The sequence below is a fragment of the Limulus polyphemus genome, unplaced genomic scaffold, assembly GCF_000517525.1.
Source record: "Limulus polyphemus unplaced genomic scaffold, Limulus_polyphemus-2.1.2 Scaffold535, whole genome shotgun sequence".
In the NCBI taxonomy this organism is placed as follows: Eukaryota; Metazoa; Arthropoda; class Merostomata; order Xiphosura; family Limulidae; genus Limulus; species Limulus polyphemus.
The window spans coordinates 343,457-363,628 of record NW_013666145.1 but is presented as its reverse complement, the minus strand read 5'-3'; the positions used below and the strand labels follow the sequence as shown (position 1 = coordinate 363,628).

Genomic DNA, 20,172 nt, shown 5'->3' with positions numbered 1-20,172 from the left:
CTGAAATGAATCCCATCAAAAACCTCTGGACCATGCTCGACCGGCAAGTCAAGAAACAACAACAAAAAAAAAACAACTTCGAAGAGCGATCTACTCCAAGTTTTGAAGCAAGAGTGGGCGAAAATTGACGAGATGATTCTCACAATGCCCCAAAGGATCAATGGACTCGACAAAGCGAAAGGAAGATCTACTAGATATTAATTAAATTATAAATAGATCAATTCATGTGAATATGACTGAAAAATCTCATTTTTTCTGAAAAGGTGGTGTCTATATACTTGTGACCACTCTGTGTATGTCATGTAACAAGACAATTGAAGATTTAATTGTTTGTTTTACAGGTTTCTTTGTAAATAAAGAAATAATAACTTGGATATTAATCATAATAAATTTAATAATGCTAATTTCATGAAAGTACATTGACAGTAAATTGGTTTAATTAAGTTTTGAATGTAATTTGGTGACACTTTGTGACATGTGCAGAAGGATATTTAAAAAGTGTACCAGATGTTAAAATATTAAGTGAGACACCTTCAGGCCAATATCTTGTTCTCCCCCCTCCTCACCAGATAATGGGGTTCATGCCAATAGGTTTGCAAACTACTTATGTTCTGTGGTCAGTATGCCTCAACCCCTAAGTAATATGGAAGCACATGCTTTGACTTACCATTGGTCTTCATTTTCTTTTTTGGACTTGCAGCAGTTGGATTCTTTTCTGCATCTGTGGAGTTTGGATCCCAATACTTCAGTCACGTTTTCCTAATCTTAATTTCCCATGTCCACCTCACTTTATCCTCCATCCTTTGTTCCCATTTTTCACCTCATCTTTTGTTTGAGGTTTGTCATTGTTCCCCTGAGGGGTTTTCAGTGGAGACTTGTGCCCTGATTTTTTCCACTCTTGCACAGTTGATTTCTTCCTCTCTTTCCCTCCAAATATGGCTCCTCAGTTGTTGGAATATTTTGGGCTGGGATGCTTTCTTGTTCCATGTCTGTTTGTCCCAACTACCTTATGGACTTGCATATGGCCCTTTTTAAGGCACGATGTCTTTGGGGGTTTCCCTGACTCATTGGAGTCCAGAGTTGAGTCTGCCCATTTGCACACTCGCATTCCTAATTGGCTTCCCTTTTGTCTCAAACTCCTCCTGAACCTCTTCCCTTTTCTCATCCCCCTCCTTCCTCTCTTTTACCAGTTTTTGCTTCATGGGTCACCATGGTTAACCGTTTATTTTGTTGACGACTTCAGCACCCCTGGTAGTTCCACTGAATACTTAGTAGGTACAGGTCCAATAGGGTCCAGGCTTTTGTGTTTTGCCACCATGTGGGAGCTATTCATCTCAGACCCTTGATTTCTGTGTGTTCTCTCCAAAGGATTCATTCTTTGTTCCTCTTCCCCTCCTCCCCTGTCTTCTAATCCCATTTCCTACCCTGCTCCTAGAGATCCCACTTCCAGCCAGCATCTTTCTGAGGCAGTTCTTGATTTTTTTCACAAGAGCACTGTGGAACAGATTGATCCTTCTCAGCCAGGTTTCTATTCCTGTTTGTTCATTATCCCCCATGAAGACCATAAATCGTGCACCATCATTGATCTTTCTTCCTTGAACTGCTTTCTAGACCTTTCTCCATTCACATGGAGTCCTACCTATCTCTTCATTGGGCTTTCACTTCTAGTCTGTGGATGAGAAAGGTAGGTGTCTTAGATGCTTACTTCCACATTCCTACCTCCCCAGCATCCCGGTATTTTCTTTGTTTTCTTCATTGTTTACTAGTTCCAGGCTCTTCCATTTGGGCTGGCTTTGGCTCCCCACATTTTTTGTCAGGTGGTAAAGGCCTTTGCCTCTCTTCCCATTCCAGGGGCCTTTGTTTCCTCCATTACATGGACAACTGGCTGCTTCTAGCTGTTTTTCATGCCACATCTTACTTTCATGCTCAGTTTCTTTTTTGAGAAGCTGTACGGGTGGGTTGGCTCATTAAGGTGGAGAAGCCCTTCCTCTCCCCCACTCAATACCTCATTTATCTTGGGGTATTTTTCAATTCTACTCTCAACTGGGCCCAATCTACTTCCCTTCACTTGTGATCTGTAGAGCATCTGGTTTGGATCATTTCCTCCTCTCCTCTTTTGGGGACATGGACTTCTTTGGAAGCCCTCCTTATCCTTGGTCAAGCCCACATGGGACCTCTTCAGTTGGTTTTACAAGGTCAGTGGAACTTTCCTCTGGATCTGTTGGATGACCCTATCCATCTCCATCCTTCACTTCATGTGCACTCCTCCTGGTAGTTGAACAAAGGCAACACCACAGTGGGTGTTCCTCTTCCTCCTCCCTTTCTGGAGGTGCACCTCTTTACAGATGCTTCTCTTTTGGGTTGAAGTGTGCATCTTGACACGCAGGGGATTTCAGGACAGTAGTCTGTCACAGTCATCTCTGCATATCGATCTGTAAGAACTGCTTGCAGTTTATAGGATTTTTTTCATTTCCTTCCATCTCTCTGGAACTGGTTGGTTATGATCCATTCCAGCAACTTATGGTTGTCTCGTACATCAATCATTCAAGGGCTCTTTGTTTCCATACATTAACCTTCTATTTTTGGCTTTTTCCTCATGGTGTTTTTTTCAACAGTATGTTCATCTTGGATCATACACTTATGGACTAACGTGAGAAAAAGAAGGGTTTACTGTTCATTCCTGCCACTCCTTGATTTGGCTGTATCAGGAACATTCTACTTTTCAAAATAAGGTTTCGTGGTCAACTGTTGCAACAGTCTCTGGTGTTATGTTCTTCTGGACTCTCCAATGGATTCCCCCTCATTCTTACAGTGGAGTATGGGAGTCCTTACCACTTACCAGCTCCTAGCCGCTTTGGTGGTGGATCATGGATACTTCCTCCTGAGTGTGTTCAATTCTACTTGGTTGAGAGTAGGGTGGTGGTGTTCTACTGGTGTACATGTTGTATAGATACTCCTTCTACTGCAGACCGAATCTTATTTTCCATATTCTGCCTGGTTATGGACTGGATGATTTCTGCCATCTGGCTGGGTACCCTCCTTCTCACTGTCTCCCGGATGTCGGTTCTCAAGGGTTAATGGTGTTGGTTGTGTTGGACATGCACACATGATGATGTAGGTCCTTGGAATGGAAGATCTTAATATATACAGAATAAACAGTTAATCTGGATTATAGTATTTATTTCATGTTATATTTGGTCTGGAAAATGAGTTTTGAGGACTATGGAAAGCAGGGCTGATGCTTAACTTTTTATTTTACCCTTTTTAGCCAGCCAGGCCACCAAACCCTTCATTTTTAGGGGATCACAAGCAGTTGTAGTGGCTAATCCTATAGCTTATTGTAAAATGTACTCTGTAGTGGAGGTTATCAGAAAAAATCACTGAATTAAATTGCAGATGTTATGTAAATTGAAAGAAAACTAAAAATAACAACATATCTCAATTTATTTTGCTGTAAACTCGTATTTCATGAAAAAAACACAAGTTAAGCTATTTAATTTTTTCAGACCACTCAAATTATTTTTATTTCATAATGATTTTTAATTTTTATCTAAAGCATGTTGTTCCAGTTTAAAATAGTGTTCTTTCCTAATCATACTAAATAATGAAAGAAAAATCTTTGCATCGCTGTCAGTGTAATCTGTTCTTTTGTTCCTCTGTAAAGTAGTGTCCTTTCCTAATCAAAATAGATAATGAAAAAAAATCTTTGTATCACTGTCAGTCTAATTATTTATTTTCCCATATAACCCATTACCATCTAGCTGACACGTTTGTCAATAAAATGTCAAACACCCTTGGTGGAGAGATGGAAAAATTATACAACTTACATTACCACTAACTTTATAGTAATCAGTTCTTTTATATCCTGAAACAGCTGTTAATTAGTCGTTCATGAATTTGAATTTGTAACAAGCACAATCCTCAAATTAGTAACATATGGAAAACATTCAAATAGCTCTAAAATGGCTTAGGTGGTGATGAGTTAAACTTAAGTTAGTGTCCTTTCCTTATCAAAATAAGTAATGAAAGGAAATCTAGTATGTATCAATGTTAGTATCCAATGATGACCCACCATCCATTTGTTGGATTCTTCCATCGTAAAGCTCCTGTACCTGCTTTTCAGTCTGGACCCTGCCAGCATTTGGTCTCCGTGTGCGAAGTAATCCTGAGTTCTAAAGACGAATAGCTGTTATGGGATGTAAGTCACTTATTGAAGGTGAGTAGAGCATGACCAGAAGCTGATCAATGATCCTGTCAGCTCCCAAACAACATCTCAAATTGGTCTTGATCATAGTCATTTTGCTGAATCCTCTCTCTGCCACAGCAGAGCTGGCTGGTACAGACAGCAGTAGGTCAAATGGGCCACAAATGTTAGGTAGTTCATCCTCGACCCCAGGGATGATAGCAGCCTATGGTTGATCTTTCTTGCTATGCCTGGTGAAATTAAGAACTGAAATAAATGTGGAAAATGTATCAGAGAGACCATCATGAGAACTGCATTATTATTCCAGTTTTTAAGTAATTATTTTGTGTTCATTTAAAGTTATTATTTTATGTTATGCAGTGTTTTACTGATAATCAGAATCAAGCAGATTATTGCATAATTAGATGACAATCAGAATTGGTAGAGTTTGTCACATTTCCCAACTACAGATAATAAATTGCTGACAAATTAAAAATAACATCACACAGACCACTTTATTCACGAAAATTTTTTTTCCTGATTTGTAAGTATGCTTACAATTATGGCCCTGTACTTTTTCTTGTTTATTTTGAAAGTGTACTATGTGGACTTTTCCCATGAAGTTCTTGGGATGATACGCCATATGGCACTCCATTAGTACTTCACTGTTCACTGCATATTAGCTCATTGTTTGTGAAGGTTGCCGAAGAGCGCATGACGACAGAGCAATTGGAAATTTGGAATGTCCTATTACTTTCCAATAGAAGGTTTTTTCAATTGTTTGAATTGTGCATGTCACTATAAGTTGAAAGTGGAAACGGGTATACACAAATATTTCAACCATTTCAGATTTAACGAAGCTTCATAGTACATTCTTTGTAGTCGTTAAAATTTTTAAGACTGATCTGTCAACAATACTACAAATTGATATCATCAACTTTACTATACATAATCGGAATCGGCAATTGGTGATTTCCAGTTGTGACATGATTGGTAAAACAGTAATATTATATTTTTATATTTTTGGCTACAGTAATCTTCAAAGTTGGATTCAAAAGGGTTTGTCCTAACATGCATGTATTTCCAAACAACTTACAAGTTTGCAAATATTACTTGCTTGTTTTTGGAAAGTGTTGACAAAGAAAGAACATCTTTCAGATGTGTGAGCCTTGATGACGGCTTGGTGTCATATATAAAAAGGTAAAAAAGTAGCATTCTGATTGAAAACAGTAGTCATCTTTATAAAAGTTCAAATAATAACACTATATGGCAAATTTTATAAATGAAATTTTATATATCAATTCCATTACACTGATACAAAAAGTCTGAATATTGGACAAAGTAATGGCATTTTTATCAACACTTTCAATATGGGCTTGATCAATTTGACTGACCATGTGACCTTTTTGTACTTGTTTAAATTCTTTATAGATTTAATACTTATAACCTCACAATATAGTGGGTATATCTTCACGAAATTTGTAAGTCTTTCACATACAAAATCTTGTATTTTTAATAAAATAAAACAGAGACTTATCCATGAATATATTGAGTATTTGTTTTGAATAGTCTGTGTGCAAAGTAATTTTCATGTTAAAATTAAAAATACTTTTCCTCATCTCAGAAATCTCAAATTTCCTTTGTGTAATCCCTAAAACCTCCTAAATGCATTTCAAACATTCTTTTTTTCAGTAAAACTTTATAGTTTATCTGTTGTTTTCTCTACCCTATCTCAAAACGGGATCTGTCAATTCCACTGACCTCATAACCACTAAAAAAAATCTAAATAACCCTAAATTAACCTTCTTTTTTTTCTAGAATGACTTAAAATTGTAATATGAAACTACATTCACTTATCCTAAGTAGCTATAAGTTCATAACAGTATACATCTGTTTATAATTAAATTTTATTGTTTTATTGCCCTTTGAACTGTATTTAACTACCATCCGTGCCATTATAAGTTGTAAATCACTTGGGGAATGTGCAGCTCATGTTACGCTATTTAATACATTACCCATGAGCTGCTTACTGTTTGCATCATGAACCATTTTAATTGTATTATTATTATTATTATTACTTATTTTACCTAATCTAGTCTTAAATATCTTTAAAAGATCTGTAATTTTAGATTTTAGTTGTTTTACAATAATAAATAAAGAATAAATATGAAAAACAAGAAATAAAGTACGTATCTTTTCTCTTGCTGTCTGGTTTCAAAGAGAGCTAACCCTAATTTTTATATTATAGATAGTAATGCACTTAATAATTTTCATTTAATTAAATAATGCACCAAAGAATATACACTAATAACATGCAAAAAAGTAGACAAATTCACTTACCTCTCAAAATTTTTCTGGCTTTCTAACTATGCAACAAGAGCCGTTACAAATTCATCCAAGCTAGTCGTTAACTTTTCTACGGAAATGATATTCGTACTCTGAATGAAATTGAAATTTAACTATTCAGAACATAACATTATACAATACATTATTTCATAGCTGAAAATCTTGAATTTCTATTGGTTATAGATAATATATAATGAAACGTAAGAGAGAACTATCAACGAATTGTGAAAGAGAGCATGTGGCAGGAGGGGTCTGATTTTTTATTCAATAGCTCTGTAACTAAACAAAACTTAAGGCTATAAAAATTATGGTTTGTTTGAGCAATTACGATTTTGTAGAAAGTATTTTACGTTTAATTTTTTACTTTTTCAAGGGGTGGTGGAGAAAACAGGGATGATGACATGGTAAGATAAAATGTGTCACGTGGGTCACACTAGTGGAAATTTAGGATTTTTTTAAATATTGCCTTGTAGAATTAAGAACTTAAAACTTGTATACTATTAAAATATGGATTATTGGCTAAGATTTTATGCAATTCTATTTACGTGAACAAAAAGTAGTTTAATATAAGACACTAAAACCTTGTGTCGTGCAATAAAGGATACTCCGGGTGATAGGGTTAATAGATGTGTGATTTTAGTTTCTGCATAGACAGGAAACTGTGGTATCGGTAAGTTCAACTGTTGTTTACATAGGTAAAGAAAGTTTGAGATATTTATAACAGACATGTGTCAAACACTTGCCACAAAATGTAAATGTGTTTGATATTGGTGATGACTGTAAACTCAATTTCATTGTTAGAACACTAAAAGTAATGCATTTTTGACTTTTTCATGTTCATGAATGTATCTATAGAATGCAATTTTTTTGTGTGAACTCTGAACTCAGTGTGTGTAGTATTTATGGTTGCAGGTTATTGAGGACCCTGTAGATGATGTATTATAGAACCAGGAATTTTGTTTATTAAAACATAAACATGTTATTTTTCATATGTCAATACATTGTACATAATTTTTTTGTGAGACTTATTGAATTCCATATTTTATTTTCTTTGTGTCAGCAATTTTTAAAAGAGCAACTCAAAAGACCCTTGAATAGTGTAAGTTGAATAAAGATGGAAATGCTTTCTGCTATCAATAGTTGCCTTTTCACCAGAATTGTGGTAGAACATTTTTAAAGTGTGTTTTGTTAGGAAAATGTAGATTTATTCAGAAACTTAAAGAATTTTAGGTACCTTACAGAAACTTTGCTTAGTTCTTTGGACCCTCTTTTTGTAAAGTGGACTAAGTTTTCAAAATTAATTTATTAAAGGCACGAAATGTTTCTTGGAATAGTTCAGATAATTTGAGTAAACTGTGCTTGTGCAGATGATTAAAATACTTTGGCTATTTAATGTTGGTCATTGCCTGACCTATTGTATAGAAATATAACATTTTAATTAGGTATAATATATTTCTAACATTTTTTGTTGTCACTGTTTGTATTCTCTTTCATGATTTTTAAAAATGTTCTTAAATTTGGAAGGAAGTTATGTCTGATCTAAAAATTTACAAAAAAATATTACCCTTCTACTTTAACCAATTGCACAAGTTTTAAGCAACATCAATAGTAATCAGTAACTACTCCATGGTGCTATCAATCACTCTTTATTATTCCTTATCAAATTACCACATATCTTATATGAATTTCATTTTTGTGGGAAATCTGTTAGTTTCTCCAAATCAATATAACAAAAACATTATACTTCTAATGTATTTAAAATAACACTAAAAGTTGTGAACTTTATAAAACAAACTTTGCAAGTCTGTTTCATACTTCAGTGAATAAAGTGTCTTAGGTATCTTTCTAGACTTTAGTGTCAAATAGTACAGGTGTAGTGCTATATTTCATCATTTTCATTAAAAATTTTTGTCTTGTATAAAGTATTTATTCCATTTGAATAATGTCTCTTTTATGTCATAGTTCCTTAAGTGTCCTTGTACCTCACAGAAGAACATCTTCATCTACTCTGTGATATAATACAGTGTATAGATTGCTGACAGTTATTTTGAGTAGTTTGAATTAATCATTTAGTCTTGCAGTGTTAAACACTAAAGATTTGGACCATTTACTTGTTTTAAAATGATTCATTGAATGTCAGTCAGATTGTAACTATATTGTGTTATCAAGGTCTTAGTTCAGAATTCTTAAATTCAAACACTAAAATAACTGTCAGTCTTTCAATAAATTAAATCTTTAACACTTTTTCTAAAAAGAATATTGAAGCAGTTGCAATATCAGTTGCATGTGGAACATAAACTGTAAATGTTTTTGGCAATGAAACATAAAACAAATAAGAATTTGACACAGATAAAAATATTCACAACTGGATGCATCAGATAGTTATAATAAAATATAGAAAATGAAAAAAGAACTTTAATTTATCAGGTTCTCACTTCCTTTAGAAGAAGCTATAAAAGAGAATATGTCACTCACTCAAAATTCATGGAGATACAACATTTTGAATTTCACAAACCAGGTGAAGAGAGAAAGGAAAGTTTAACTTTTTTCTTTAAAATGATACTCATGGTTGTTGTTCTCAATAAAGGCCTGGTCTTTTCATTGGATTCATGTTTGAGTACAGTACGTTTCATTTCTGTTAACAAAAGAAAAGTAGTTTTAAAATACCAAATTGTGTTTGTTAAAATTAAGGTATTAGGAAGAACATTTAATTTTGTTTGCCATTTTGTATGCAAACTAAGAATTAAGACTAAATTTTAAACAAGTGAATTAGTAACAAAACAAATTTCTTCATTTCTTATTGTAAACCTTCTTAAAATTAATGTAATAGCATATCAAAATTACTTTCCAGTCATCTGTATATACAGATTATGCAAAAACATTTTTAACATTAACATAACCTTTTCCAATATATACCTATAAAAGAACAAAAACCTGATTATAAAAATACTTGATATGACTCATAGCCATTATTGACAAAAATTGTTTTGTTAGTGGACAGCACTGAATTTGATCAAAATTAAAAGTATCCTAAAAATTATTTTTAAGAAAAAAATTAGAGATATTAGGATTATCAGACATCTATAAATTATTTATTTTTACCCAAATATTCATAAAGATAATTCCATGTTATGTTATCAAATATATTCTTCAACAGGCAGATTATCTGTGATTGTGATTAAGTTTGCATCTTTCAAACTTCTGATGACTCCAAGTCTAGATATTTAATAAAAGAAATAGTAATACATTCCCTTGATTATTTTTTTGTCAGATTTCTGTCTAATGTGAAAGATATAGTTTCAGATGTGCCAATTTCATAGTAACAGAAGATTATCACAATAAAATAAGTCTCAATAGTGTACTGCAGTGAAGTTATTATTCCACTATGAACTTAGTGTATTGTATTTTGTATTGAGACACAACTAATTCACATTTAATGAGGTTTTTATAACATACATTATTTCAGATGAGTTTTTTTACAGGTGAAATTAAAAGGTACAGACAGAGGCATGAAATGATTCCTTTTGCACTGTACTATCTTGTATGCTGGAAGCTGAGAAACATTTTTTATCACACATAGCAGAGCTTTACATTTCTTTGTGTATTTTACTGTTAAACTGCAATATTACTACATTTCTGCAACAGATAAACAGTATCATTCTTTACCTACCTCTCATATGTTCATAGTATCTGAAATATTTATATTATTGAGTCCATCAGACTTGTTCTTTTAGTAATGCAAGTGATGTCTTCTTAAGCGAATGTGGTATATTGTGTGTTGGATGTGAAAAATACAAGTATTCACATAAATGTTATTTAATGAAATACCTAGTGCTATTTGTCATTGTAATGAGCCATAAATCTCCCAAAAAGTCACCCTTGCCATCATGTAATTCTGAGATGTTGATAAGTTATATAATGTCATGGAAAGGCATTCCATTCTCTTGCGTACATATCCACAAAGAACACATTTGTTTTCCATTTCCCTTTTGGTCTCAGTCTTAGCAATAAGTTCAGATGATGTTTTCCTTTTTGTTGTTTTATTGAAAACTGAAAATTAAGTAGTTTTCTAGCTCACTATCCTATATTAATTATAATATTTAATTTTCAATTTTGATTTGCTTTTATATCTTTAATTTTGTCTTGTTCATGTTTTATTAGGAATTTTATATACAGTTGTAGCTAGGCTTACTTTTTCTATTTGTTGTTGTTGATATAATTCATGATTAAACATTGAAGTTTTCATTAACAATTTTGAAAGTTTGAAAGTAAGATTTATTTGCAATATGTATTTTCCCATTTAGATTGCCATCAAGAAAATGATATCAAGCCCCGGGACCCGATCCGTTGTAGGGAATGTGGTTACAGAATTATGTACAAGAAGAGAACTAAAAGATGTATCCTTTGTTTTAAAATTTTCTAATTAAAAAATAATAGTGACTATTTATGATAATGAAACGTACTAATTTCTGCTGATTATTTTTAGCATTGTCATACTTAGTGTGTATTGTCTTAAGTTATAGAAAATAGATTGAGCAATTATCCTGAACTCTTTCCTAGTAATTGTGTTTGATGCACGCTAAAATGGATGTTAAGTGGAGAGCCCAGATACAAGTGTCATTACCTTTCAACATGCTTCATACTTGGTTCAAATGAAAGATCTTGTGTTGTATAACTTGTATTCATTTGTATATGTTTAGAGTAAATAAATATCTTATTTCTTTGATAATGCAATGCTACATGATGTTTTTTTTTAGCATTAGTCCATAATCCAAAGCATTATTAAATCATGAAAAACTGTTGTGAATAGGCTTAAATTTCTCATAACACCCATTATTGTCACCTGGTTATAATGTCATTCATGTAGTGACTGAAAATGATTGCTGATCTGCATTAAAACATGTAGTAGGTCTTCTCCCGTATTCTCAACATAAAATACCTTCTAAATTACTGCAGATGACTTTGATGAACCCCAAAATGGTGGTAGAGGAACAACACCAGTGATTTCAGAGGACACTATATTGTTTTTGCCTTTCTCTTCTTTGAGATATTTCTTTTTCACCAGTGCCAATGAGTTGTTCAGTAAACAGACTGCACTTATATAATTAATGATTCACTTTCTTTGATAGAGACATTGTGTTCATGAAGCACTTCAAAGTATTCAGCAGCAGCAAGGACAGGATGCTCACCAAACAGCTTTTTTAGAAAAACTGTAAGATTTGGAGTTTTTACTGTCACATCTGAATATACAGTTATCTTTGATGTTCATTACAGTGAAGATTTTCTGTCAGAGTATTAGTTTTAAAATGTACATTTGAATATCATGGATTCATTGACCAAATAACATTTAAAAAAGCAGATCTGCCTCTCTTCTCCTACTCTAGCTTCTTCCACATATTCAGTTACATTGCAATAGTCATTCCTTGTATTCATATTAATTGTAACAGTCCACCAAGCCCTCTTATTGTGTTACTTCAATCTTTTTTCTTATGCATCTTATTGACATCTAGGGCCTTCATTTTTATGTCACAGTTATGTCTTTGGATTCAAGGTTTTGTGGTTCATGCCCCATTACTATGAAAAAAAAAAGAATGGGGTGAGGGCCAGCTGACCCAAGCTGTCTAAATTTGATGAACAGAAAGATGTCATATGAAAGATTTGCCCAAAGCCAGAACTGGGACAAAGGCAACTGGGCAGTCTGTCTTGGCCAACTTCTCACAGAAAAAGGCCTACAAGTGTATTTTGGCATGATGTCACCGAAGAAAAGTTCAAAATAGCCTTGCTGACAAGTTTCCCATAGCAAGAATAAAGGTGGATATTCCATACTATGTGGAAGACCTTGAAGGCACCCATTTATGACTTAGTGATTGGCAATATACCAGCCAGTACAAATTTCGAGGAACAAGACAGAAAAAAATCTGAGGCATCTGCAGTTACCACAAGAACTCAGGAAAAGACAAGCAAGCCCCTGCAAGTCTCAAAAGGTGACATCCCAAATGTAGGTCTACAGGACCCAAAAGAAGCACAGAAGAAAGACCCTTCACTGCAAAAACTTTGGGACAGTGCCAAGGAGAAAGTAGAGCACAAGACCAAAGGGAAGAGGACTCACAGAACAGAGGGTCAAAGAGAAGTACTGTAATGGATTTATCAAAGTAGTTCTACTGGGGAAGTTAAACAGATCATAGTATCAACAGAATACTGAACTCAAATGATGAGAAGTTGGCTCACTAGTCAACTGTGGGAGAACACCTAGGAGCAAAGAAATTGGCAGATGGAATCATCAGCAACCTTCATTGGCCAAGGGTCATTGGAGGTATGACATGGTTCTGCAGGTCATGTGACACCTGCCAAAGGACAATACCTAGAGGGAGGGTAGCCAGGATGTCACTGAGTGAGATGCCTCACATAGAAGAGCCATTCAGGAGTGTATCTGTGGACTTGATCGGACCACTAGCACCTGTATCTGACAAGAGCAACTGGTACTTGCTGACAGTAGTCGACTATGGAACATGTTATCTAGAGACCAAAGAATTGCCAAAGATGAGAGACAAAGAGAGTAGTAGAAGCCCTCCTGGAAGTGTTCTGTAAAGTAGGCTTTCCAGAAAGGGCTGTGGACAGAAGAAGAAGAAGAGTCAAAAGTAAGAAACACATACCAGTATGTATTAGACCTCAGAAACTGACTGGAGGAGACCTGTCAACTCACTTGAGAGAGCTTGTATGCAGCTCAAGGCAGTCAGAAGCACTTCTATGACAAGAAGGCCAAGGACCGACATTTCACTTCAGACTAAGGGTCTTGGTTCTGCTGCCTACAGACAACAACAAACTCACCCTGCAATGGAAAGGACTTTTAAGATGCAGGATGTGGTCAACAGAATGGACTATAAGATGAAAGTGGATGGGAAGACAGATCTATCATGCCAATCTGTTGAACAGTTACTTTGAGAGGGAAGAAGACATAATGGGTGCAACTACTGAGGCACAGATGGACATTGCAGATGTGGCTGTCATAGATGCAGAACCAGAAGATAGTGACTTTGTCATAGAAGATGAAGAACTGCTAGACCTAAGACTTTGTTTTAACTCTTTCTGTTGTTACACTAGTTAATGACAAAGTTATTGCTCTTTACTGGAGACAACCATGAGTATCTACCGCAGAAAGATCAAACAAATATCTTGCTGGCAGCTTTCACCACTTCTCACACACGTCTATAATTGTACTGCCCACTAGAAATGTTAGGTTTGTCTGTTTGTACTATGAAATCAACAGTGTTTACATTTCAGATGGAACCAATGCTCTCCCCTTTGGGTGATTGTCTTGGTGAATTTACAGATGAGCTTGATGGACATTACATCACATCATGGGTCAGTGGTGGACCTAAGAACTATGGATACTTATTTTATAATGGAAAGTCGTGTTGTAAAATTGGAGAGTTTACTCTCAATTTTATTAACAGTGAGAAGTTAAAATTCTCTTCAATGAAGAGTAAAAACTTTGATATTTTTTAGGCCTTCTCAGTATGCTATTAAAATAATGAATGAATTGAAAACATGCCAGGATATGAAAACTATCTATCATTGTTATGTATTTATTTTAATACGAACGCTGTTTAGATTAAGTTTATATTTTAAAACATGCGTAGCTTATAGTGTTAAATATGTATTGCAAAACTCCCACCTTTTCTCTAAAGTTTTAGAATATTCTTGAGAGAAAGAATCAACAATATATCTATATACTTAAACGTTTAAATGTAGCTCAGTATTGTTACATAAGACCGAATTTTCTAGAAAACCTTCCCATGGCTATAAATATAACCAACGCGCGGTGCCAAGGAGAGTATCTATTATTAGTTCGCTATAATCATTGTGCTATAATCTTCGAAAGCTATAACTGTGATTTTCATAATGCTTATCAATCGAAAAACTTAAGATATTTGACCAGGAATATTTATCAATTTCAAACATTACAAATCGTCTAACTTCAGTGGATTCACATCATACATTAATACTTTTACGAAAACATTACCTAACATAATCTGTGGAAACTCAATCTCTAATAGGCATATGAACAGTGAAGATTACAGGACTAGCTAGCTCCCTGTTAAGTGAATTGTGCGTATGTCAACTCGAAATTAATTTGCTCATCGTGAGCCCTCTTTATGATATCAAGGAAGTTCCAGACTAGAAAGAAGACTTTATGTTGTTTGTAAGTTTGTGAAACTTTTGTTTATAAATAATATGTAATAACTATTTGTAATAATTGTTACTGTAAATTGTACTGTTGTATGTATATTAAAAGTATTTTTGTTAAAAACAAAGACTGTGTGTGTATCAATCTTGTTGGTAAATATCATAAATTGACTAATATATCAGCATATATTTAAATACTAAATCCAAAGTACAATTCAACTACTAAATTTAAATTATCAGTTAACTTAGCTTCCGACTATTCAAAATTCTAATACGTAACAATCATTAACAAAACAAAATCAAAAATACTGCCCCATTTATACTAAAAAACATTTTATCCAATGTCAATACACTGCCATCAAGTTATCAAATTTAAATTATTTATTTTACTTAATGAGAGGCTGGTCCTTTATATATAAAACAAATCATATTGTATGTATTATCATTGTAATTCAAGATTTACAACATCCCTTCACTTGCTTAGTGTCATGTCTAACTGGAAGTGGTAAAACTGAATTTGTTAACAATGTATTATCAAATTATTGTGTTATTATTTACCCTACTCTAGAAAACATTGTATGATTCTATAGTGAATTTCAACAGTTGTATACTAACTTAAAGCAAATCATATCTAACATACATTTTGTCGAAGGTTTAACTGAAAATTTTCGTGATTATTTAGAACTTAAAAAGCCAAATATTTTTGTAGTTGATGATCTTAGATGTGAAAGTGGAGAAAATAAGAAAATGTCCCAACTTTTTACACGTGGAATTTGAATTTATCCGAGTTTTATATTGTACAGAATCTATTTCATCAGGGTAGAGAAATGTGGAACATAAGTTTAAACTCTAAATATTTTTTTGTTCAGCTGAATGTTTTAGCATGACAAATGTTTATGACACTTGTCAACTACTTTGAAACGTATCAAGATGCAAATCGGCCACCGTTTGGTTATCTAATCATTGATTTGAAACTGCAAACTCCTGACCATTTACATTTAAGAATTTGTTTATTTCCAAGAGATGAAACTCTAGTGTTCTTGCACAAGTGATATATCTCCATACTTCATCATTACTTTGGACATAGTAGATACTGAAGGATGAACCATATGTTATTACAGAACTAGCATTCTAATGTTTATTCAGCAGTTATATAGGTGTTTTTCTTTAAACAACCATTTTTGATGTAGTTTCTTTTAGATACAGACCATCACCAGTATAGTTTATGACTATACATATTCACCATATCATCTGGGAGATGGAACCATTGAGTATATCTATTTGTGGAATTATCACAGAGTTAATCAACTTTATAAATCAACCTACCTTGCCCAATTCATAGTAATATAGTAACTTATCATTTTAGTGTTAAAAAATCGATGCTATATTTGAATGGATTGTAGATGGTTTTATAAATGTATGTGTAAATAAATAGGCTTATAAGTTGTTCACATGCACTCTTTTTGTCATTTATTCATCATGACACCTAAAGTTAAGCATCACAAAGAGTTGCTCCGAGCATTAACTAAATCTACACTTAATTAAAGATATGTTTTCCAGAGTTAATAATGGTTTTATAACTTGCACTTGTGAATGTGCTTTAAATGTTTTGCCCCCCAGTGGCACAGCGGTATGTCTGTGGACTTACAATGCTAGAATCCGGGTTTTGATACCCGTGGTGGGCAGAGCACAGGTAGCCCATTGTGTAGTTTTGTGATTAATTACAAACAAACAATTAAATGTTTTAAAGGGTAATGTTCCCATGGCGAATATAGAAAAGCAGAAACTTAATTGATACAAGTCGTTATTGAGAGAGTTGGCTGATAAAAAGACACCTATTAAACAGAAAAGAAACTTCTTAATACAGAAAGGAGGGTTTTTACAATTTATTAATAGTAGCATCAATACTTTCATTATTTAGTGGTATGGTAGGAAAAGCTATTGGTAAAGCTGCTGGACTTTAAAATGGAACATGCAAAACGAATGACTCGTTTCTGAAGAATTTATTCTCACACTTTATCAACCCAAAGTTTATGAAAGGCCTGTTCATAAAATTTTAAACTCTAGATAAAGATATGAAATCTGTCATATATAACAATACTCTACTTGCAAATGATAAAGCCAAGATGTTAACAATGACATAAAATCTTTCAATCAGAAGCCATGGAACCTATTAAAATTAAAATGGAATCATAAACTCACGAAAGTGTGAATATCATCGACAACATACCTCTAAAATATAACAAGGAAGCTGAAAAACGTATTAAACTTAATACATTCAAGTGGAGATGTAATATGGAATGATCGAGGAGAAGTAGTGATTAATAAAAGATCTGTCTCAAACAGAAAAAACAGTACAGAAAAAAAAAGTACTTTAACCCTACCAGATGGAAAGAATTTGCAGAACAATTATCGTATATGAATATCCAACAAGAAGTTGTAAATGTAGACAGATGGTCGTTTATGAAGATTGTACTGTTAAATGACCCAAACAAACTATCTAAATGGGCTCATTTTTAGTATACAAATGTTGTAGTATATAATCACTTGTTTCTTGATTGAACTGTTGTCAACTGCCGAATCATGTTAATATTATCAGTCATCAGAATTTTAACTTTGCTTGTTGTAAAGGTCAAATTAAAACTACAGCTACAGACAGTATTAAATATTTGGAGCGACACTCGTAAAAGCTTTTAAACAAATTATAAAACAAGGTTGGAAAACCTTGTAAACTTCAAACTGATGCTGGAACAGAATTTACTGTTTCAATGTTATCTCGAGAAACAAGACATTCACTTCTTTACTACCTATAATGAAACAAAAGCGTCTATAGTTGAATGTTTTAATCATACTCTTAAAACTAAAATGTAGTGCTATTTTACTCATCATAGAACATACAAATACATCCGAGTGTTGAAGATTTAGTCAGTGCATATGTGTCGTATCATTGTAGTATTAAAATGAGACCGATAGGCATTAATCACTGATCAAACCACACACAAAATTTTAATTTGAATTCCACGTGGGTGATCAAGTTCGAATTACTAAAGCGAAACATTAATTTAAGAAAGGATATATATGCCTGGGTGGACAGATGAAATATTTACAATTCACAAGATATTGGAGAGAAACCTCCCAGTGTACAAACTGGAAGACTACCTTGGAAAAAAACTAGATGGCACATCTTACGAATCTGAATTACGATGTGTTATGAAGTCCCCCAAAGATGCATATACTGTGGAAGAAATAGCACATGAACGAAGAAAGGATAAAAGCAGTAATTTGTTAAATGGAAAGGATATCCAGATAAGTTTAATAGCTGGATCTCTCAAGCTGATCTGAATTGATTACCATAACAAAATTACTATTCATTATTTGACATGGATCAGCAATAGGTTTATGAACTGGTGTTGCAAGTAATACCTTGACTATTTATATCATACATCTTCCGAGATATATTAGCCCTATGATGCCTGGCTACACTATCAATACTAAGGTACAATTCTGTTACAAAAATTAAACTAGTGGGTGAAATTGTTTGAAATTTGATAAAAACACCCCAAAAGTATGTAGTTTCCTTTTAGTAAAATATTTCATTTTGTTTTATTTCTATTATTTGTAATAAAAAATTTCGTTATTTGCACTCAGATTCTGAATAGTTCTACTACAAGGTGATTTTCATTTTGAGTATAAAAATACTATTTATTATCTTACAATCTTCACAGTTCATGTGCACAATCTCTAGAACCTTTTAATTGAATATCAAAAGTTTTAAAATGTAAATGTTTATATTTTATTTTTCACTATTTCTACTCTACTACATTACTAACTCTATCCATCATCATCAACATACAGTGCAATGAAATGTTTAAAATAAAAAAAATGGAAATATGTACTTACCTTTGTAGTAAAGTCTTTAAATAACTTCTTTGAGTCATATGCATAATTTCACGTCTTTACCTTTTCACTTATGGTTTGTTTTTAATGTTTTCTTTTCCTTTTCAATTCTGTCTTTTATTATTTATGCCAAAACGTCACTGGTGCCCACAGGCCGTTGTTATATACTGTTCATAAGAAATGTATTAGCCATGGGCAAAATATGTTGCACGTGTCCTATGTTTATAAGTCTAGGAGACAAATAGATAAAGTTATAAAAAATCATTTTAAAACACAAATGATACATAATTAACTAAACTATAAAAGTAAAATTTAAATGCAGTTTAATTATCTATCAAACTAATAAGTATAAGACAAGAAACAGTAGCTAAGCGCTAGGGACACTCATATCCAAAACAGACATAAAAGGAAATTTTCTTGTCTTTTGAAAAATAATTGTTACTTATGTCTCCTTTTTTCCTGGAGAGACTAACCATGAAATATGCTCTTTCTATTGGTTATAAGCTTCCCATTCAAGTATACATAATGCTGTTGCTTACCAACAGATTACTTTGGAATGTGAGCCTGGCATCTAAAAATGGAAGGGGGGGAGGATAAAACCATTTCCTAAGAATTCTAGCTGTTGAAATATGAAGTTAATTTGTGGAATCTGATCTTTTACCCATAGAAGTTTGTCTAAACTGTTGTATAGACACTGAGAGTAAGTTGTAAAGATACAAAAACAATCAAACCTAAGGTCTTTCAATGATATATATGTCACGTGACAAGACAACTGAAGATTTAATTGTATGTTTCAGAGGTTTCTTTCACAATAAAGAAATAACTTAGATAACATAAAACTTTTAATTATAAAATATTTGATAATGTTCATTTCATTAAAATGCATTAACAGCAAATTAATTTAACAAAATTTTGAATGTAACTTGGAAACACATTATGACATGCACAGAATAGTATTTAAAAAGTTGTTATCAAATTAACCACGAGGGGTCGTGGAAATTGGTCTTGGCTGGACTACAATATGCACATAGTTGGCATAATGTACTTGGCAATAGGAGATGGATCTTTTCTGGCTCTGATGCTCACACTAAAACATTTATGTTAGATCAGGACATTACAAAGCTCCTGAAGATTTAATTATAATACTAAACCAGGTAGAATAATTAGTTCATGAATCCAACATAGGTCCTGTATTTAGCTATGATTCATTTACCAGAAAGTAAGTGTCAATGTGAAAGAGGGATACTCTATATTATTTGGTCCGGTTTTATCTGTACTACTCGGATTTGAGATTAATAGTATGATATCAGAGTCCACTATAGCTCCACACACTGTTAATATGCATTGTGGATTTTATTCATTATGTGTTTACTCAGATGTTGTAGAACCTAGTATTGTCAGTGATGCACTCATGCTACTTTTACATATCATTCAAGTTAAAGATCATGATGGAGACATGATCACTGAAATGTTTGTGAATCCTCATTACAGACCTGTATCTAAAAAGTTTTCAGACTATTCAGACAGATATAAAGGATGACATAGGTCAATGTATACCA

General features: G+C 33.2%; 1 long non-coding RNA gene across 2 annotated transcripts in view; it reads left to right on the top strand.

The window, feature by feature from the left end:
* The window catches only part of LOC106458935, a 29,351-nt gene extending 18,093 nt beyond the window's left edge, over positions 1-11,258 (top strand). For both annotated transcript variants that reach the window (XR_001290802.2, XR_001290801.2), the window contains exons 3-4: positions 10,834-10,926; positions 11,090-11,258. This is a non-coding gene — a long non-coding RNA (uncharacterized LOC106458935). The remainder of the gene's footprint in view (positions 1-10,833; positions 10,927-11,089) is intronic.
* The last annotated feature ends 8,914 nt before the right edge of the window (positions 11,259-20,172 follow it).